The 23,482-nt window shown below is 43.1% G+C and overlaps 1 protein-coding gene across 1 annotated transcript in view; it reads right to left on the bottom strand.

Moving 5' to 3' along the window:
* The window catches only part of LOC134480540 (uncharacterized), a 95,014-nt gene extending 90,948 nt beyond the window's left edge, over window positions 1-4,066 (bottom strand). Inside the window, exon 1 of the mRNA XM_063268084.1 lies at window positions 3,651-4,066. The gene's annotated coding sequence lies outside the window, so the exon portion shown is untranslated. The remainder of the gene's footprint in view (window positions 1-3,650) is intronic.
* Window positions 4,067-23,482: the final 19,416 nt, after the last annotated feature.

Here is a 23,482-nt window from a genome sequence, read left to right as displayed (position 1 = left end):
TATTTGTCATGCTCTTTACCCCACTCTTTTGAGCAGATCACCACAGAGCAACGAAGATGTATTGTCTTGGAGTGATGATCTGTAGAAAAATAGATGATTTCTTAATTCCTAAGGATGGTTCTATAAGAATTCCTAAAATTAGATTAGTAATTTTAAGCTTTTATAATAGGACTGCTATTATGTTTTATCTGGTAATCAAAATTGCATTGAAATCTCTTCTATTCTTAAAGTGTCATGAGTGAATTGCTTCTGCAATACCAAGCAGGCATCTACAAATTAGAGCCCATCCTAAGAGGGTGTAAACCAATTAACCAAAGTTCATAAAAAGAGAACTGATGATTTACTATAGATGCAAGGACTGAACATATATAATTGACTGGATTTGCCTATAGGTAATTTCACTTATTCTTTTCTCATAAAAATTACAGCTTTTAACTCTCTATGAATGTGCAGAGCTAGTGACAGCTGGTGATAGTTTATCCTGATGATTACTCTTCATGGATATGCATGTAAACATTCTCTGTCATAAACTGATTATCCAACTAATGATTTGAATTCCTGTGCAAACTTGTGGTGAACTTTTCACCATGTGATGCTGTGTTCAGAAAGATATACAAATGCTGAGGACAAAGAGAGAGAAAGCTTTTTAGACAGAACTGAACAGAACAGAACAGAACAGAACTCAAGAAGAACTTAGAAGTAAAGCATAGCGTTGAGAGTAAGGCATTGAGAGTAAGGAAATTATTGTGACATAGAGCAAGAGGAAAGGAGATCAGAAGAAGAGAGCAAGGAGAACCTTTTAAGCCAAACTTTATGGAGGCAAAACTTTGTAGAAACTTTTAAGAAAACTGAAGAACTTAGAAATAAAGGTTAAAATCACTGCTCTTCAGCCTTCAGCCTGGATCACTGGCTAGCCTCTGCTCTTCAGTCAGGCTCACTGGCTAGCTTCTACTCTTCAGTCAGGCTCACTGGCTAGCCTCTGCTCTTCAGTCAGGCTCACTGGCTAGCCTCTGCTCTTCAGTCAGGCTCACTGGCTAGCCTCTGCTCTTCAGTCAGGCTCACTGGCTAGCCTCTGCTCTTCAGCCTGGCTCACTGGCATATGGGGCCCTAGCACATTGCTTAACCATCTACTCATGACTGCCTGACCACGCTGACCACCTGACCGCCCTGACTTCTTAAAGTCGTCCTCTAGAAAGAGCACAAGAAACCAAAGAGAAACACCACAGCAAAACTTTTCCCATTGGCTTTGCTTAAGATTAAGTAGTTTCATTGTTTCTTTAAAAAACTGAAATATAATTTCCGCTATTCATATGGCCAAGAGAACTGTACAGTAGTCATTGCTTTATGGAATTTGGGGCTAAATCAAAAGACTCCTTTATTCTATTACGATGTTATCTGTGTACTGTACGATGTATCTTTAGAAAACACAACACTAAATTCCTAAAGTCTAGATGTTTTAAGACATCACCTCATGGAGAAACTTAACTGCTTATCTATCTAGACTGTCCTCTTTTGCTATACTGCAGGTACAATCAAGTTTCCACACTACTTCCATGATTTTCAAGAATGATTAAGAGAAAAATAAGTTCAACATAATGGCCAGAAAGGGGGTTCTGTCAAGTTGTCGTATGTGGGACAAGATACCAAGCTATGAATGGTAAGCCGAAAACCACTTGTTCCCGAAAGTAACAGAACTTACAGAAAATACATCCTTTCTTATCATTCCTCTGCCCTGATGGTCAGAGATTTATTGAGCACCTACTACAATCCTAGCCCTGTGCATCTAAGGGTGTAATGGTGAATAAAAAAATTAATAAAAAGCTTCATTATGGAATAAAGAGAAATGAAACATAACTTTGAAACTCAGAATTCAATATAAGCAATATCACCATTTCTTTAACTGGTGATTTCTGAAAACTTCATCATTTTTTCCATGGGCTTCTACAGTAATGATACTCAGTCTCAATTTTGTAAGTCACAAAGAGGCAACTCACACTTCATTCTTTGCTCCCACAACTGTCAAAGGGAACAACACTGTCGCTGTCCATTGTGCTTCCCTATCAATCCTGCTATGGATGGTAATACATTCCAGTCTTTTCAATGTGTAAACAGGCCACCACTAAGGGGAAAGGTTATTACAATTACCCAAACCGGTATATTCTCTAAAATTTTCACATAGCATTTTACTGATATAACAATGTAAATTCACCACAAATATTTAACCAATGAAAACAGAAATATTGAATAGCTCTGCAAATAGGATTGATAATCATATACACTTGAAAACAACTATCACGGAAACAAACGACGTAATAGGAGAAAAGATACATCACTAAAAGGTACAGAAGCAGCAAAAAAGACACTACATTTCTTGGTTTAAAAGTTAGGTGATACACTTGATCTTTAAAGACAGGCAATGTACTTGATCTTTAAGCCCTGTCCACATAGAAACTGCAGTAGATGACAATCTTTTGTAAGATTTATTTATTTATATGTGAGACAATGCAGCTGTCTTCAGACACACCAGAAGAGGGCATCAGTACTCATTACAGATGGTTGTGAGCCATCATGTGGTTGCTGGCATTTGAACTCAGGACCTCTGGAAGAACACTTGGTGCTCTTACCCACTGAGCCATCTCTGCAGCCCTCACAATGGCCTCTTACACAGCATCACAGTGGTCTTTTTCACTAGATGGCTCCAGGGTGATAACAGAGAAACTTTCACAGTTCCTGAGCACTTCTGAGTTCAAACACCACCAGTGCCCACTCTGTGCTGTTGGCACATACTGACCTTCTCCTAAGGGTTGTCAGCCACAAAAGGGACGGGTTAGCCCCAGACAGCATTCACTGCCCAATCCTAAAAACCTCCTCGATTCTGAAAAAGCCACATTCCATGCTTGCTCCATATTTGAGGAAGCCAAAGGGCTGATCTGGCTCAAGGCTCTACTTTTCTTAGCTCATCAACTTTCTTTTTCCACTTCTTGTCACAAGAAGTATTTTTTTTTATGCTGCAACTACACTGCAATGTGTGAAGGAAACCACCATAAACTCTGGGTGTCACCTCTTGAAATTTAAAATTCACAAAACAATTCATGGCTTTCTAATCAGCACCATGGAAAATAAACAAAAACAAGCAAAACCATTCCAAAGGAACTTACTGATCTGGAGGTCTGCTCATAGCAGGCAGGAAAGAATTAAATTATGCAGAACTGTAATCTCTCAGAGCTTTGGAGGCTAAAAAAGAGGAAATCTGTGTTTATGTTCCCTTTCTCCGAGTAATTGAAGGAGGGTATTTTACATCCTCCAAATACAATCTCTTGCAAGGGGCAACCAATTTCAAAGTAGATCAGAAGAAATCTATTAAATAATACATTCATTGCCTGAGGTTTTAAGAAAATATTTTCCCAGGATCCCCGTCCATTAACAGCACACTCCAGATTACCTCTCCATTCTTTCCCAATGCCTTGGGCTTTCCAATCCCTACTTCAGCTCTCCATACATCCCTGAACCCTCCCTCCCCCTACCCAACGGGCTCACTTTGCATTGCCTCCTTCTGCCACTGCTCTCCTAGGACAGGGGGAAGGGGAGGGAGGGGAGGGGACGGGGCGGGGCCAGAACCAGCCAAGGACAGATGCGGGTCTCCTACCTACCTTGATTCTGTTGCTCTGGCGGTGCAGCCCGCCCTGCTTGCTGCTTGCTGTCCCTGGGGACCAGACCGGAGGTCGGGCTAGGGTCAGCGCGAGCTCCACGCCTCGAGGTCCCCTGGCAGGGCTGGCCTGGGCTTCGTTCCTGGACACTGAGAGGCTGCAGTCTCCGTTGGAAACCCCGCCGCTGTCATAGCGCGCCCTCCCGTGGCCGAGGTGACCCCAAGGCCGCTAAGGCCGGCTTCCCTGGTCTCTTCTTCTGCTTTTTCTTTTCTTTTTTTCTCTCTCTTTTTGTTTGCGACGTGGCGCCTGGGAAGAGCTCGCCTCCAGGAAGGAGGACATCGTGCAGGCAGAATCACCTCTGGGCCCTGCCGGGGTCCGAGAGGGAGACAGAGGAGTCAGCTTGGGCGGCGGCGCCCCGGCTGCCGGCACCCGCGGAAGGAAAACTCGCCCAGGCACACGCGCTGCTGCGGGCGCCAAATATAACGCGGGCGCCCCGTCCCCTCAGGCCCCGCGCTCACCCACGAGCTCCGCGTGCCCTGAGGCCCGGCTCGGGCGCGGTCGAACGGCGGGGTGGGAAGGACACGTGTGCCGACTCCGTGGTGCAGGCAACACGCGGAAGTGCGACACGCGGAGGCGCCTGTTGCGGAGCTCCTGGCTGCTCCCAGGCCTGTCAGTCCCTCTCAGGGCTCTGAGGAGGCCCAGGGCTGCTTCTGAGGCCCCCAGGCCCACAGTGACCTAACCGCGGCCAAAGCCTCCAGATCTTCCAGCTGCCCCAGGCTGGAGGCTTGGGCATGGCGATTGTGGTTGCCACTCTCCTAGGCCGGCTCAGCAGGGCGCAAGCCACCACCTGCTGTCCTCACCTGAAGGCATCCTGACCTGGCTGTGAGCCCACATCCAGCAGGCGAGCCTCAGGGCACCGGGCCATGGTCTTGGCTCTGCACCTTGTTGCCAGCCCCTCACACATATGGCAGCATCACACATATGGCTCCTTCTACCAACCGCCACTAATTACCATTTGGACATTCCATTACAGTGTTCTCAAGAAGAAAGATTGCAAACAAACACTAAAAGAATGAAATTTAAAATCTTTTTTATCAGGCTGGAGAGATGGCTTGGTGGTTAAGAGCGCTGCTTCTCCATTGCTCCCAAGTTCAATTCCCAGCAACCACATGGTGACCCACAACTATTTGTAGTGGGACCCAATGCCCTCTTCTGTCTGAAGCTCTCTTCTGACAGGCAGGCACACTCGCAAACAGAGTGCTCATGTACATAAATAAATAAATCTTTAAAAATAAAACGTTCTAATCAAGTTAATGTATGTACATCTAGAAGCTAGAAAAAGGTCACAGCAATATTAAAAATAATTCAGAAATGGTAAAGGGATGTACGAGAGTCACAAAATTCACTGGGCAAGTGAATTCACTGGTGTATGCCTGGAATCCCAACACTCACAAGGCTGAGGTAGGTGGATTGCCTTGAGTTCAAGGCTAGACTAAAGTGTGAGACCTTGTATTAGAAAACAAAACAACTGGGGAGGGGATGGAGAGAGAGACAGAGAGACAGAGAGACAGAGAGAGACGGAGAGACAGAGAGACAGAAGAGACAGAGAGACAGAGAGGGAGACAGAGACAGAGAGAGACCTCGATGTCATTTCCTGCACTGATGACAAGCTACTGAAGAATGTGAATGTCTCCTACCAAACACTGAGATAATGCTAATGATAGAATGGGTTTCTTATTAAGATATCATAAACTGTAGATGGAAAAGTAAAGGAATGTATAATAAATAAAAGAGAAATCCTGAATTTGGAAAGCCTAAATTTAGAAGACTGTATAAGTTTAAGTCATAGGGGAGGGGATGAGACGATGTGGGGGAGAGAATAATCAGGATAAATTATATATGTGTATGAAAATGTTAACTAAGAGCAACCAATGAAAAGAGAAAAGCAGGTTTATTTTATGATGAAATTGAGTTCCCATATGACACTATATAACATTTTGGATTATATGAATTATCTGCAATAAAAAATCAATTGTTATTAAAGATGTGGTTGTGTTCATATTAATTTCAAGTGTTTTAAATTCTTCTTTTATTTGCTTATTCATTGATTGATTTTTTTAAGATAGGGTTTTCCTATGTAGACCAGGTTGACTCAAAAAAGAAATCCACCTGCTTATGCCTCCAAAGAGTTAGGATCAAAAGTGTATACACACACATGAAATTTACATTCTTAAATTGATAAAAAATTACAGCTATCAACTTGGTACAATTATTGAACAGTGATCAAGTGAATAGAAATATCAGAAAAACATTTAAGGCATTAGGTTACTGTTGTTAAAAGGATCTTGAGCAGCATATATAATTCAAATCATCCAGGAGATACATTGTGAAAAAAAAATGAAACTGGGTAAAGATGATTTAAATTTTTTTAATCTATTGAAAATTTTAAAGTGCATTCGATATGAAAGCTCTAAGTGATATACTTCACATTTTTGCTTATATACCATCTTCAATTTTATGTGCATTCTGCAAATATTGTCCATGTTTATTCAGGCTCTTAATATTTCCCTATGACTGATAACAGTCACAGAAATCATATTGAGCAAACTGTATATGTTGACGTATAATAGAATTGTATTCTACACAGTATAGCATAGAAATATGTATACATAACTTCCCATATGTGTGTATATACATATGTAAATGGCTCAAGAAAATGAGTATCACTTTATCATTGTGGTATTATTGTCATCAAAATCCTGAGAACATTGAAATGGCATCAAATAGTGACCAGATCGGCAAAAAAATCCACAAAATAAATCTCTTATAAAGAATCTAACAATACTAGCAAAAGATGCAAAAATATTAAAGTCTCAATGAAATAAAAAGCACAGATGAAATATTGTATAATATTTTCTCAACTCTAGGATAATGTATTTTTATAAAACTATCAATAAAAGGCCTGAATTTTGAAGAAATCAAAAGTAGTACAGTATAATTATGCAGTGGTCAATATTGATGCATACCATTTTACATAACTGCATAAACTGTCTTTCTTTTGTTCCGTGGTCTACCATCGAACTCGGATAGATTTATGGGGAACCATTACATTGTAGACTTAAACTGGATTAATTTGGGGGTGAGTAAGTCATATTTTGGTAAAGTTGCTTTAAAAATAAACCTTTTGATATTAGTACGGCAAATAATTCTCCCTGAAGGAAAAACCAGACACCAAGAACCTAGACCACTGCTGTCCAGGAGAAATTTCTAGATGATAGAAATATTCTATATCTGCTGTGTTTCTGGCTATGGATTCTGGATGGCTGTTTGCCTCCTGGTTTACCTGCTGTGACTAAAGAGGCAGATTTTAGTTCTAAGATCAGTTCATCTCAAATAGCCATGTGTGACCAGTGGGTGCCATTTGGACAGTGTAGCCACAGAAAACTGAAGCAGTGTAACCAAAGACTCACCTAGGAGTCAGTTGACCTCCTAGAAGGTGACTTGGGAAAACGTTGGCAATGATAGCCTCTTGGGGAGCTCACCTTCACCAAAAGCAAACTGTGAATCCTTACTCTACTGCAATAGTCAGAATGCAACTGGTCTCACACCCACCCCAACCCTCACCAAAGACACTTGAGAGGGAGCTGAACCCACTGTGTGCTTTAGATTTCAGTGTAGAAAGCACTTCCTTCAAAGTGGAGCAGACTGAGATTGCCAAGTCCTTTTTGTGGCTCCAGGGACTTGGGCCTGATGTGGGTGAGGAGGAAATGAAGAATGACATTGGACACACATACATGGGGAAGGCTGGGTCCGTGGGCTGGAGAAAATGCAGCATCCCAGAAGCTCAGTACGTTTATTATATAGAGTTGGCCAGGAAGCAGGGCTGTTGCACAGGGCAGCAAGGAGGTGGGCATTACATGCAGATAAACAAGGAGGGGAGGACTATGCATATGTAACTGACAAGGGGCAGATTTAGCTAATCTCAGTAGGAGCAGTCTCTGTAGGGAGCAGTCTTCAGGCTGTAAATATCCAAATGGGGCCAGAGAGAAAGGTAGAGTAGACTTTTTCTGCACACACTATCAACACCATCCTGAGAAGGCTTTGTCATGTCCCTGAGCCTCAAGGGGCATGGGGGCCTTTGCCTTTTCCCCATGGATAAATGGCTTTGGGTCCATGGCATGGTCATATCATGTTTACAACACACATCCACTTAGGGCTGCAGTTCCTCAGGACTTCCTCTGTTCCCACAGTGAGATCTCAAAAGAAAAACAGAACCAAACAAACAAAAAATGTGCTCAGTGAACTGGTTAATTCCCTAAAGTATATGGATCCAGTGTCCTAAGTCTAGGACTTCCTCAAATGCTACAGAAAATCCTGTGGCCCTAAAATAAGGAAGAAAAAAAAAAAGAAAAAACGAAAAAAAAACAAAACATAGACCCTTGTCCCCAACACAAAAAATGAATGGGAGAAAAAATTAATAAAGGTTTTCATAGAAAATTTTTTAAGAAAAACACACGGGAATTGTACTTAATAGAATTAGTGTGCTGAGATGTGAGGCCCACTCACAGCATGCAGCATTTGGAAGTCTCAGACAACTTAACAGAAGAGGACTCCTAATTATTCTTTGTGAACACTCTCCACATACTACTCACAGCTTAATACTAACTTTCATAATTGAGTTGGGGACAGTATTCACCATAGCAGATAATTGAAGCATTTGTGCACACAGACACACACACACAAACACACACACACACACACAGGCACACAAATCACACACACTCACACACATACACACAGACACACACACATGCACACAAAACACACACACTCACACACACATTCACACACATACACACAGACATACACACATGCACACAAAACACACACACTCACACATACACACACACTCACACATACACATACACAAAACACACACAAAACACAAACAAAACACACACACTCAGGAGCACACACAAGAGAAATGCATATTCTATGAAGTTTCTTGGCACATTTTTATTTGTAAGCCTCAATGCTGGAGTATTCTTGGTTTTGCAAAAAGTGGGGGGAAAAGTCAGGCTTCAATTTTCCCTTTTTGAAATGACAGATATCTGTGTGTTAAACATACTCTGATGGCTGTCCAGGCTGCCTCGGTCTATTTGACAGCATCCAGGTCACCTTGGTCAGGACAGTAGTTGCTATTCTTATTGGCAACTGGTTTGCATCACAAGAGTTTTTCACATCCTTACCAATATTAGAAGATTGGTGACACAAGCAGCTTGAGAAACAGTAAAATTATTGTTGTTTTGCCTTTCTGGAGGACATTAAAATTTACATGGTTTGCATATGGCTTTTTTTTCTTAGCATTTAGTCCTGCTTTAGCACTGTTCAAATGTGGCCATGCAGCCAGCATCCCTTTGCTCCAGGCTCTGAGCACCCCATTCCTGTCACTGATCTGATGCATACTTGGTCCCAGAGATGGACAGCAGAGGGATTTGACACACAGCATCCACTCTGCTCCACTGCTTTGCTTTTTGTAAATTCTTTACAATGGCTATTTCTTGATTTATTATTACTACGACCATGACTTGTCTTGATATTTTGAGATAGGATCTTATTACGCAGCCCAGGCTGGCCTTGATTTCCCAATTCTCTGGCCTTAGTCTTCCACCATTCCCTGATTCTCAATTTGTTATTAGATGTAGTTGTATGGCCCCATTTCCAAATCAAATGTTCTTCTGCCTTTATTACTTTGCCCTTTCCACAGACTTTTATTAATTATGCAAAGTAGATGGTGTTTCATGTTTAAATACTAGATATATTAACTCGTCGGTCCCCAAGACAACTCTGTGAATTAACACTCGTTATCGTCCTCACTGTGCAGATAAGGGAATTGAGTCACACAAAGATAAAATAACTTCTCCACAGTTGAACATCCAATGGGTGTGAGAGCCAAGCTTTGAGTCCAACTACAAAGTAGATCAGCCTATAATATGTCTGCTGCTGCTGTATATTCAAATGGTAAATTCTGTACCCTAAGGTCTGGTTGCTCCAAGACAAGGAGATCCTCATGTATACCAGATTTTCTTTCTTTCTTTCTTTCTTTTTCTTTCTTTCTTTCTTTCTTTCTTCCTTTTTTTTTTTTTGCCTCCTAAGTTATCCCTGATTGGTTAATAAAATCCCTACAACATGCGCTGGGCAGAAGAGAAGGGACAGAGTAAAGTTTCCCTGGGCCTGGGGGCTCAGGCAGGGTCCACGAGGAGAGGGAAAGGACATGGCGGAGAAGAAGGAGACACCACCCCATAGGGTAGGTGGATCATGAGTGTATTGCCATGAGGGCCAGCCTGTCAGAACAGGCGTGGCCCAGGCAGAGCACGGCAAGCTATACCTCAGGGTTATTGACAGGGAAGCAGAAAAAATAGCACAGAGGGTTGATGTCTGCCCAGTTCTAGTACTTTAAAGCTTATTATAAATCTAAAAGTTTTGTGTCTTTTATTTGGGAACTAAATGATCTACGGTCGGGTAGGAACTCCCTTATAATATTTACTGTAGCAATGGCCACTCAATTATTGTGGTATTTTAAATATAACACACATTGAATTTTACAATTCAGATGCAAGGTTTTGTATATTTCCAATGTGACTGTACACCTGAGGTCATGTGTAGGTATAGAGACATAACATGGCAGAAATACCTAGTACATTTTAAGATCACCACACCGACCAAATGAAAGCCACAGGCTATACAGACTTTGATGGATGTGGAGAAGGCTTAGTGCTCTCTGGAGTCCCCTTCCCTAGTCTTGGGACAAGACTACCAGTAAGCCAAGACCATATTACTCTTTCATTTCTCAAGGAGCCAGGGGTAGTCCCAGATATATGATTTATTGCCTGCAGGGTTTTTTTTTTCTGCAAGCGCTGCCCTGTTTGAGGACTTGTCAAGGGTAAGCACTGTCAGAGGAAGGCCAGCATATGAATTCTGTATAACTCTGCTCTGACACCATGTAGCACAATCCTATCAAGTACTGGAAGCCTTGCTGGAAAGATTAATCAACCTCTAGGATCAAAAGGAAGCAACCCGAGGGCCACATGGCTGTAAATCAAGTCTGAAACCATAGCCCATTATGGAAGTTCATCCTTGGATCTTATGTCAAACAGCGTTAGCATCCAAAAGAAACACAAAATTGAAATGGCAAGGTGACGGGTAATGACCCCATAGCAAGGATATCTAAGTCATGTGGAAAGATCCCAGTGCAAAGACATCTAGCAAAGATACTGAAAGAGTGAACCCCAAAATGGGGAGGCCCGTCTCTCGCTCCGATCGCGGGCTGTGGTGCCCCCAGGAATCACGTGTAGCCATTCTTGATGTAACAGCAAGAGGTAGCTTTTATTAAGGAGATTCCGGGTCTTAGCGGCATCCCGGTTCGACACATATCTCACACAGGAGACAGAGGAATCGACCCCGAGCCTCCAAACTCGGGGGTTTATATAGGGGAGGTTAGGGGCATTCGCGCAGTTACACATGATTGGTCAATTCAAATGGTGCACAGTTACGTTCAGCGCGAAATTACATCAGCAAGGAGTACGTGCTCTCTAGCAGCTCGGCAGGCAGGTAGGGTGGCTCATCTCATTCAGGGGGGTGAAGGAAGGGGAGGGGGTGGCTACTGATGGTCAATGTCCTTGGGGCTGATAGCTGGTTTGGCAAGTCCTATCTCTGGCTCTCCCTCAGGCACATCCGGCCCTGAACATCCGGACTCTGACAATGAGTAACCTTTTTAAAACTCTAGTTCTACATTCCCTTCTTCTTTTTTTGTTAATAGTTCTAATCTTAGAACTTCATGGAGAACTCAGCTTCATCTAGCATAACAGCTTGGTATTGTTGTCTTAACATGAGGATTCTAATCTGGACACTATCTAAGCCTATACACCAAGGTCATGACTAGCTTTTAGAACTTCTAAGCTTATACAGACTGTGATCCCTGAGGCACGGTCCCAAGAAGTATTAAGAGTACTAACATATGCAATGTTACATCATTTGTAATGGAAATCAAGCCTATCCCACACCTATCTTGATAGAACCCAGGACAAACATGACTGAATTTCCCTCTAGGTCCCAGCTCTCAGCCCCAACAGCTAGTACACGACTGGTGAGGGCTGAGAATTGACAGCTGTCAGGGTGGTCAGCAGCACCAGGTATGGTCCTTTCCAGCGAGGCTCGAGTGTCTGGGCTCAGTGTAGCTGCATTCTCTGACCTGGAACTGATGGGATGTCTCAGGGGTCTCCAGGGCATAGGGTGCTGTCAGCTGTGAGCAGATTTCTTTCTGTATCACCTGTAGGTCTTTTAGCCTTGCACACAAATCATTATTACTATGGCACTATGACGTGTTGGTTCAGTAACATCATCTAATACAGTCAGGGGGGCTGAGGCCCCATATAAGATCTCAAAGGGGGTAAGGCTGAATCTGGAAGGGGTATTTCTTGCTCTGAAGAGAGCAAGAGGGACGGAGTGTCACCCAGTCTGCGCCAGTCTCCATGGTTAATTTAATTTGGTCAGGGTCTCTTTTAGAGTTTTATTTATTTACTCTACCTGTCCTGAACTTTGAGGTCTGTAGATACAATGTAATTTCCAATCGACCTCTAAATACTTGGCCACACCCTGGCATACCTTGGCAACGAAAATAGGGCTGTTGTCTGACCAGATTACCTTGGGTACTCCAGACTGGGGGAAGATTTCTTCCAGTATCTTCTTGATGACTATCGGGGCCGTCTCTTGCAGTTGTTGGCTTCACCAGGGCATCCAAGAGATGGTAAAGGCATCTGAAGTGCTGATGTGCTGCGGGGTAGAAGTTCAGCCATCCCAGATGACATCGTGTTGTCCACCATGGCAGCACCCACTTGTCTCTGACCTTCATTCATGAAGAGAACTGTTCCCGTTTGTGGACAAGGTCCTCGGCTTTCAGCAGGGGTCAATCAGCCAGTTGCAGAGGTCTTTCCTCCACCCATGGGCTTCTGTCAGTGCTTGACACTCGTACTGTGGTGGCTCCAGGTCTGGATTGGGCAGCAAAGTGACCAAATTGTCCCCAACCAGTGGAGAACCTAGTCCATGGCAGCTGACCGTGGTCCCATCTTTTGGGACACTCTATTTAAATGCAAAACATCAGCCACTCTATCACAGTTTAAGTCCTGGATTGGGTGATAATTGCCAGTGCCCGGCTGGCAGGAACGGTGTGTTCCAAGCAGAACAGCGCTAAGCCACACACCTCCCAGCATCAGGTACTGGTGCACTGAGACAGGTCTTAAGCTCCACATTCACAGTCTGTAGATATGCATACACATGGCCTCACCCAGCGATTTCAGCCCACGCAAGCCAATTTGGAGAGCAATTTTCTCATGAACAAGGGATAGGGGCAGTCAGGGATGACCATGAATTAGTGGGTGGGTTACCCGGCCGACGCCAAGGTCCACTGTTCTTCGGGCAGTCCATAAGTATTGTTCGTTGCCAGTAATCCCTTGCACTCAAGGTCTTTGGATATTGGCCCACTGGGGGGCATAGGAGCACAGAGCATTGGGTCCCTGTCCAGCACTCTAGGACCAAGAAGGCTCCAGTGGCCCCTCTTGTTCTTTCTTGGGCAGTCCCTGCCCCATTGTCCTTTTTCTTTGCATTAGGCACACTGATCTTTAGCCAGGAATTTCTTCTGTTGCCAGGTACTATCTTCCTAGGTTCCCTAACTACTGTGGCCAATATATGTTCCTCTCTCATCTTTTATCTAACTTTAGCTCTCTAACTTCTTCTTCTTTTTGTCTCTTTTCTTCCCTAGCTTCCTGCTCTTTTTATCCTCTTTCTTTTTTTCTTTTTTTCAATCTCTCTGTCTGCACCTTCTTCTACAGCTATTTTTCTCTGCAACTTACAATAACTCTCTCAGTGACTTAGCTTAACCCTTCAAGTTTCTGTAACTTTCTGTTCATATCCTTTCCTTATCTTAGCCAGATTGGTGGGGCATTTTCCAGCCCCTCAGAGACCACCCTTGGAGCCTGGCGGCAGACCTGGAGCACTCCCTACCTTCAGGGGTCTGAAGAGAGCAGGCAGAAGTCAGGGCCTTCTCTCCGTGTCTGGAACATTTTTTCTGGCCTCTAGTAGGATCCCGTCTTTCCTCAGTGGTAAAGAAAACCTGTAACAGTTACTAACAAGCATGAAGAGGGCAAACAGCATTTAGTCACACAGCTAAACCAGGAGGCCTTCTTGGACAAAAAGCCATTGTACAAATAAGCACAAGCTTTGTCTATGAAACGGAAAGGTGAGCAGAGAGGCAGCAGATCTGTTATCGACTATCTCTCTAGACTTAGATTTTTCCCTCAAGGAGTATAACCAAAGGATGGAGAGATGGTTAGAACCTGGGTGCTAGATGCCAGGTGGCTGACAAAAGAATCGTAACCAATTCACCTGGGGCTATCAGGACCTCAGTAGCAGCCCTTTACCAAACTGTCTCACTGGGTTTAAAGGCCCATGGAAAAAAAACATTAATCCTGACCTTGACAACCGCCTGATAAGGCAGGCTCCCTTAAAGAACTTCTCTAAATGAGCGCTCTCCTACTGTGAGCAAATGTCAGAAATTCTTCTTGTTCTTGTTTTCCTTATAGTCCTCTCCACCTCGCTCTCAGCCTTTTCAGATACTTCCTCCTGTAGCATTTCTAACACAGCCTGTCTCTCTCTCTCTCTCTCTCTTTTTTTTTTCTTGATAGCCTGTTGAAAGCATTTCTGATATTTTAGGCAGCTACTCACTAAGTGTCAAAACGGCTGAAACTCTGCCTTTAAGATTCCTTACTCCCAAGCAAAATTTAAATCTTTCTCTAGCTTATCTCAGCTGGCTGCGAGCACAAGCACAGATAAAACACTGTTTTAAAAATTCGCTTTGGCTATCAACCAACACACCGCCACTAGAGCAGGGTCCATAAGATTAAGTTCTTACTCACTAAGCATTAAGGGGACCAAGTAAAACTCTTCGACCAACAAAGCAAAACATGATTTCAAACACAGTCGTCGGTCCAAGATTTTAAACACAGTCAGATCTTTTTGACTGTCAGTTGCCGGGTCCTCCCTGCAAAATTCAGCTTGTGGAACGTTCTCATGCGTCCCAGATCCTGCGCGATTGAGGCATCCCCCTGTGTGCTTTCTACAAAGGAAAAAGAAAAAAAAAAGACTATTCGGAGTAGGAATCCTTCATCTACTCACAGGCGCCTATTCGGGGTGGGGAACCTTCTTCCACCTGTGCACAGGGCAGGAATCCTCCTTCTGCCCAGACAGTGCACTCTCAAGCTAGCTTTCTACTGGGTGGGAATACTTCTTCCACCCGTGCACAGGGCAGGAATCCTTCATCTGCCCAGACAGTGCACCAAGACCTTAAACCGGTACTGAAAAACACAGACTACAAGACTTAATTCACACACACTCACACACAGCGGCCGCCTTCCAGCACTCACACTAACGTACCTCCAAGTGGCATTCGGGGTTCCGGAGGGGTCACGCTCAGATCCCGGACGAGCCCCAAAATGAAAGAGCATACCCCAAAACGGGGAGCCCCGTCTCTCGGTCCGATCGCGGGCTGGGGTGCCCCCAGGAATCTCGAGTAGCCATTCTTGATGTAACAGCAAGAGGTAGCTTTAATTAACGAGATCCCGGGTCTGAGCGGGACCCCAGGTCGACACATATCTCACACAGGGACAGAGGAATCGACCCCGAGCCTCCAAACTCGGGGGTTTATATAAAGGAGGTTAGGGGCATTCTCTCGGTTACACATGATTGGTCAATTCAAATGGTGCACAGTTACTTTGGTCGCGAAATTACATCAGCAAGGAGTACGTGCTCTCTAGCAGCTCAGCAGGCAGGTAGGGTGGCTCATCTCACTCAGGGGGGTGAAGGAAGAGGAGGGGGTGGCTATAGATGGTCAATGTCCTTGGGACTGATAGCAGGTTTGGCAAGTCCTATCTCTGGCTCTCCCTCAGGCACGTCCGGCCCTGAACATCCGGACTCTGACAATGAGTAACCTTTTTAAAACTCTAGTTCTACAATACATGTCCATGAAGCTTTCACCAAGAATCCCCATTCTGTGTTCTAAAATACTATACACACACACACACACACACACACACACACACACACACACACACACAGTGAATCCTCATTTATGGTCAGCTATGGGGATTCATTCTCTGGGAACCTGACTTTGAGATAGAGATAGATGTATAAATGTGTTTGACAAGTGCTCTTGGGGACCATGGCTGTGACAAAGAGGAGAGAAGAGGATAGGGTGGAGAGCACTCTGGCTCTAATGCAGTCACAAGAGAATGCAGGCAGCCATGTGGGGCTCAGGAGCTGGCCTGACCCTGAAGTCTTAGCCTGCACTGTAACAAGCAGGAAGCCCGGCATTAAAGTCCCCATTAGCTAAGGACGAGGTTCCTGGTCAGAACCTAGTTACCACATTGTAACCACATAGCCATCCATTCTCCAATATCATTCTTCCTGAATTTCCAAGTCCAATCATGAGGATATTTGGGGCTACACTCTGATCTTTTACTCAGAGCAAACATAAAAATCAGGCGGATGGGCAGGGAGTGGAAAGGCCTAAGGTTAGGCTAAACCTCAATTTTAATGGGTCCATAAGTTCAGGAGGGAGTCCATGTGGCATTGTCATCTGTGGCTTCTGTGTCCTTATCCCGGGTGTGCTGACTCTGTGATACGATGCCACCTCACCTCACATATGTCAGGGTGAAAATCATGTATGATCTTTTCTGGGAAGAACTCTGCCTTTTCCTACCACCTGGAGTTATACAACATCACTATGCCAAGCTCAGAAGAGAGGGGTGGAGATTGTGGAGGCCTTAGAAGTTGAGGATCTTTTCTGAATAAGGCACATAATTTTTCCTGTATAATTTTTCCCTTGCTCTTTCCCTAATGATGGTTGACTTCATTCCTGGCCTGAAGTAAACTGCATTCTAAGGTTTGGATTAGGGAAGCCCCTCTTTTTGAGATGATAGGCCCAGCAAGGGATCCCACTGCATACAGGTTCCTATTCCCAAGGAAGTTGTTGCTGCAGAATCACAGCATGGGGGCAGCAACACAGGATTTCTCCAAGCTTTCTCTCCTGCACTTGCTGCAAGTGTAATAAGGCTGTTTGTTTGTTTGTTTGTTTTTTATTGGAAATTCCTACAAAGCTGGTCAGAATTAATACATGCCTTTAATACCAGCACCCACAAAGTATTTTTGTTTTTGCTTTTGTTTTTGTTTTATTTCATTTCATTATTTCTGTAATTGTTGTTAGGATTCTTATTGTTTTCTTTGGTAATTCCCTCTAGCTCTTCACTCTGTACCTAGAATGTGAAGCCCATGCTCTGCATGGTCCTATTATTCATGTTAAGAATTTTATTCTTACCACCAATACCACAGATGATCACATTATTTACTTTCAAATCAGGAAAACAGGCATAAAGAAGAGAGCTATGTTGTTTGGTCTCAGGTAACCAGCCAATCAGGAGTGTAGAATGGCTTCGCAATATTTTGGTTCAGGTAAGGTTCTGTTATTGAGATGAAAGGCCTCTGCTGAAGCCTTCAGTTGAGTAACAGAGAGCCTGGAAAGACTGAAAGAGTGGTTGCACCTTGAAGGTGAAGGCTGGCCCTTCAGTGCCTCTGCAGCCTGAGGCAGAGTTCTGTTGGGAACACAAGAGCACTTGGCCAGAGATCATAGGGGACTGCATTTTGGTTGAGCCCTGAGACCTGGATGAGCACAGGCCTCCACAGTTCTGATAAAGGGAAGCAGAGCCACATACATGTGAGGGAACAATGGATCTTTGAACTGCATGTTCTCCACTTCATTTATCTTGTATACATAATATATGTAAATGACAAGAGCATCCTACTTTATCACATCTAGTCTCTCTATCTGTTAAAGCATGTGCAAATGTAATCACAGGTGAGTTAGTTCAGCAATACATTGTATCCCATTTTGTTAAAGAACTTTATTTTATTTCTATTCATATATTTTTTCTTTTTCACTTTACGTTCTGCTCACTGACTACTGATACCTAATTACTCTCCCACAATCCTTTCCCAATTCTCCTGCCACAGTCTTCTCTGAGTTTATGAGGGCCAACTGTCTCACTACCTCCCTTCTTTTACCAAAGCCTTTTCTGGTTGCATTGGTGAGGATGCTGGTTTTGAATGCCTTGGACTTGGCTTTCTTCATGCTCCAATTTGCTGGCTTTCAGAAGTTTGTGAAGAAATGTCTGTGAACTTGGTACTTCATCCAGATGGTACACAAGAGGCAATGGTTTTGTTAATATTTTTGAGAGTATATTTCAATCAAACCTATCTTACTAATATCCTAACAATTACAAAGGTAATGGGAGGCTACACATCTATTCCCTTAGTTTTCAGTTCTTCTCAGAGCAGCAGTGTAGAAGCCCACAAAGCTGGCAAAGTGAAGTGAGGTCAGGCAGGGATACTAAGAGCACAGTCCTACTTTCTTAGAGTAACTCCTAGGGACTTACCATATCCATACACCCATAGCTCCATATGCACTGGACCCCAGGGAAGTGATCAACACTCATTGCTTTTGCCACGCAGTTTGCCACAAATGTTAGAAATCTGAAAAGTTCAGGAAAATTGAAGGTGTGAATAAGTCCCAGTGACTGGAGTAAGCTCAAACAGTCTGTGACAACAAAGAACTGATTGAGCATCCAAGAGACAAAACGCTCACCAGGATCATAGTTTTATCCCAGTAAGAAAATTTGAATAATAAGTCTTCAGGTGAAAAGATAAATTAGGAGGTCATAGATCTAAAAGTTTTATCCTTTGCCCTCAGGGGAGCAGCCATTCTGTCAGCCTTTCCTGGCCCTCACACAGGATCAGAGTTCTCACCTGGAAGCAGGGTTATCTGGAAGGCGCGTAATACATATCCACAGACTCCTCTTTGGGTACAAACTGACAGGCAACTTCAAGGCTTAAAGTCATTGTCTGTCTGTCTCTCTGTCTCTCTGTCTCTCTGTCTTTCTGTCTCTCTGTCTCTCTCTCTCTCTTTCTCTCTCTCGGAGCTTGAGGCTGCACACACGCTGCATTCTTTTGTGCACTCTGCTTTTTTTATTGCAGTTTTCTTTTCTCAAACTCCCACAATCGTGCACATGTCTGTTCATTACCCTTTCATTCTCACACACACTCTTCATACACACCTCATACATATCTCACACAGACCACACGCACTCTCCTGTCACTCACACACACAGTCTTCATACACACCTCATACATATCTCACACACACCACATGCACTCTCCTGTCACGCACACACACAATCTTCATACACACCTCACACATATCTCACACACAGCACATGCACTCTCCTGTCACGCACACACACAATCTTCACACACACCTCACACATATCTCACACACAGCACATGCACTCTCCTGTCACGCACACACACAGTCTTCACACACACCTCACATTCTCTCCTCATTCATTTTCACATTCTCTCCTCATGCTCTCTCCCTGGCTCTCACATTTGTTCTCAGACTCACTCTCTCATTAGCTCTCTCATTAGCTCCCTCATTCACTCTTCACATTCTCTCTCCACTCACTTTTCACATGCTCTTCTCATGCTCTCGCATTTGCAATCACATTTGTTCTTACATTTGCTCTGTCATTTACTCTCTCATTCACTCCCTCATGCTCTCTCTCATTTACTCTTCACATGTTCTGTAGCCTTTCTCTTGCCCCAGTCCTTTATTAATATTCCAAAAGCAGGTAGAAAAAAGAGATTTTATAATCATTGCCAAATCAAATGCAAAGAATGACTACATCTCACCAAGAACTAAGAATTACAACTGTTCTCCAAAGTTTCAGGATTGCCCTATACCCAGGCCTGTGGCCAATATAATAATAATAATTGTAAACTTATCATTATTTAAACTTTAACTCTTTACTTTTATACTTCAGAGTCCAAAGCTCCGAGATCAGCTAATTGCGTTTTCCTGTGACACTCTAATGATAAATGACATAGGCAAAACTGCCAGGCAGTGGCCAGAAAGAATCAAGGTAACCCTTAGCACACTAATTCCACTAGCGTTCTGTTCCTTGCACACAATGACTCTCATAAGGGTTCCAGTAGTTAGACTTAGTTTACTAGTATATTATTTTATATATTCTATACTTCCTTAACCAGTCAATAATATTATGTAAAACTTACTTCCTAACTTCAATAACTTTTTCGTTTCTTAGGGTCCCAATGTTGGCTCTAATTTATTTTCTCTTATTTTCTTCAAGCTGTCTTTGCAAGTCAAACCCTAATCTAGAACTACAATTCTGCAGTTATTACATTTTTTCCAAGATGAGAATACACAGTATCCACCTGGGCCTCTAGGACTGTGCTGTGCTGTGCCCCTATGCATCAATTTCCAATTGTTTAAGAATAATAACATCAAGGAACATCTAGTTTCACAGAATTCACGAGAGCAGGAGGAGAAAGAAGTAGGAAAGTCAGATATAATACAATAATTGTGCACACCAAGGACAACTGATAGACAGTCCCACACAAATGAAATCTATACAGCCCTTGTCCAGGGCTAAGGTTTGGAGAAATGCAAACAACCATTTTTTACAAAAAGCTACTGCAGGCTACTGAGATGTCTCCATTGTATGTTGTCCCCAGCATTAGCCAGAACTCAGACAACAAAGGGAGGTCAAAAGGATTCAGATTGGAGAGGAAGAAGTCAAAATATCACTGTTGCAGAGGATAGGGTAGTATACATGGGACACCCCAAAAGTTACAACAGAGAACTCCTAAGCCTGATAAACAACTTCAGCAAAGTGGTTGGGTATAAAATTAATTCAAACAAATCAGTAGCCTTCCTCTACACAAAAGATAAACAAGCTGAGAAAGAAATTAGGGAAATGACACCTTTCATAATAGTCCCAAATCATATAAAAATACCTCAGTGTGACTTTTATCAAACAAGTGAAAGATCTGTGTGACAAGAACTTCATGAAATGAAGAAAAAAATTGAAGAAGGTCTCAGAAAATGGAAAGATCTCCCATGTTCATGGCTTGGCAGTATGAAGATAGTAAAAATGGCCATTTTCCCAAAGTGACCTACAGTTGCAATGCAATCTCCATCAAAATTCGATTCCAATTCTTCATAGGGTTAGACAGAACAATTTGCAAATTCATTTGGAATAACAAGTAACGCAGGATAGCTAAAACTATCCTCAACAATAAAAGGACTTCCCTGGGAATCACCATCCCTGAACTCAAGCAGTTTACAGAGCATTAGTGATAAAACTGTATGGTATTGGTACAGAGACAAACAGATAGACCAGTGGAATAGAACTGCAGAACCAGAAATGAACCAGCACACCTATGGTCCCTTGATTTTTGACAAAGGAGACAAAAGCATCCAGTGGAAAAAGGATAGCATTTTTACCCAAGGGTGCTGGTTCAAATGGAGGTCAGCATATGGAGGAGGACAAATCATCCTCTTCTTATTGCCCTGTGTAAAGCTTAAGTCCAGGTGGATCAAGGACCTCTACATCAAACCAGATCACTCAAACTAATTGAAGCAAAAGCGGGGAAGAATCTTGAACACATGGACACTGGAAAAAATTTCCTGAACAAAACATGAATGGCTTATGCTCTAAGATCAAGAATAGACAAATGGGACCTCATAAAGCTACAAAGCTTCTGTAAGACAAAGGACACTGTGGTTAGGACAAAACAGCAAACAACAGATTGGGAAAAGACCTTTACTAATCCTACAACTGATAGAGGGCTAATATCCAAAATATACAAGAACTCATGAAGTTGGACTGCAGGGAGACTAATAACCCTATTAAAAATTGCAGAACAGAGCTAAACAAAGAATTCATAGCTGAGGAATATGGAGTGGCTGAGAAGCACGAAAAGAAATGTTCAACATCTTTAGTTATGTGGGAAATGCAAATCAAAACAACCCTGAGATTCCACCTCACACCAGTCTGAATGGCTAAGATCAAACACTCAGGCTATAGAAGATGCTTGCCCGGATGTGAGAAAGAGGAACACTCCTCCATTGTTGGTGAGATTGCAGACTGGTACAACCATTCTGGATATCAGTCTGGAGGTTCCTCAGAAATTAGACATTGCACTAGCGGAGGACCCAGCTATACCTCTCTTGCACATATACCCAAAAGATGCTCCAACATACGACAGGGCACATGCTCCACCATGTTCATAGCAGCCTTATTTATAATAGTCAGAAAATGAAAAGATCCCAGATGCCCTTCAACAGAGAAATGGAAACAGAAAGTGTGGTACATCTACACAATGGAGTACTACAGAGATATCAAAAACAATGACTTCATGAAATTCATAGGCAAAGAGAACGAACTAAAACATATCCTCCTGAGTGAGTTAACCCAATGACAGAAACACACACATGGTATGCACTCATTGATAAGTGGATATTAGGCCAAATGCTCAAATTCTCCAAGATTCACAGACCAAATGAAATTCAGGAAGGATGACCAAAATGCTGATTCTTCACTCCTTCCTTTAAAGGAGAAGAAGAATCCCTATTGAAGGGACAGGGATGCAAAGTTTAGAACAGAGCCTGAAGGAATGGCCATTCAGAGTCTACCCCACATGTGGCTTATACATATACAGCCTTCAAACTAGATGAGGTGGATGAAGCTAAGAAGTGCAGGCTGACAGGAACTGGATATAGATGTCTCCTGAGAGGCACAGCCAGATCATGTCAAATACAGTGGAGAATGCTAGCAGCAAACCATTGAACTGAGAACTGGACCTCAGTTGGAGGAATTAGAGAAAGATTGAAGGAGCTGAAGGGACTTGCAACCCCATGAGAACAACCATGGCTGCCAAGCAGAGTTCCCAGAGACTAAACCAGTACCAATCACTATACAGGGACTGTGCCATGGCCTCATCTGCATGTGTATCAGAGGATGGTCTTCTTCGGCACAAATGGAATGAACAGCCCTTGGTCCTGCCTAGGCTGGGAATGTGGATGGCTGGTGAAGGGAATACCTTTATAGCAGAGGTGGAGGGCGATGGTATTCAGACTTATTTCTGGAAAACAAGGAAGGAATAACATTTGAATTCGAAATGAAAAATATCCAACTAAAAATCAACAACAACAAAATGGTATTTTGAGCTACGAATCAAAAAAAAGCCACAGTCAGGAAACAGAGAATTGTATGCCTCTGGTTTTCTTCAAATATGCTCGGGGCCCATGTAGGTTCTGGGCCCAGGCTGAACCAAGCAGGTTCCTGCCACTGACTGCTCCTCTATTCCTGTTTCCAGAGGCATCATGCAGATTAATATTGGGCCAGAGATGTGGGCAGAGCTGGTCAGAAGTGGCTTTCTTTCCTGTGGTCTCAGGATTATCTGCATTCCAGGGTGTTCAGCATTTTCTGCCCCGGGATTTGGGTGCAGGATTCCTGATGGCTTTAAACTCCATTATACCATGTTTATATGTCCTGGGAGGTGTTACAGAAAATTAATGTTTATCCTATTAATTTGGTCAAAACTCTCATCGACAGAGTATAATTTAGAGGTAACTATATATTTGACAGCAAGCATACACAGTGGGTAATGTATGCATGATGAAGTTGAAATTCAGAGTCGGAAACACAGTGCACAGTGACTATATAAATGCCTGTGAATCTCAGTCTGACTGGGAAGTGATTTGATGCCCAGTCCCCATGAGAATGCAGAGATCCATCCCTCCCTGATAGCTGTGGGACTTCAGATATTGACACTAATGATCAATAAAGAAGGTTCTTAAGAGTGAAGAG

The sequence above is a fragment of the Rattus norvegicus genome, chromosome 9 (genome assembly GCF_036323735.1).
Source record: "Rattus norvegicus strain BN/NHsdMcwi chromosome 9, GRCr8, whole genome shotgun sequence".
Taxonomy (NCBI): Eukaryota; Metazoa; Chordata; class Mammalia; order Rodentia; family Muridae; genus Rattus; species Rattus norvegicus.
The sequence above is the reverse complement of the archived record's forward strand: the minus strand, read 5'-3'. Positions and strand labels throughout refer to the sequence as shown.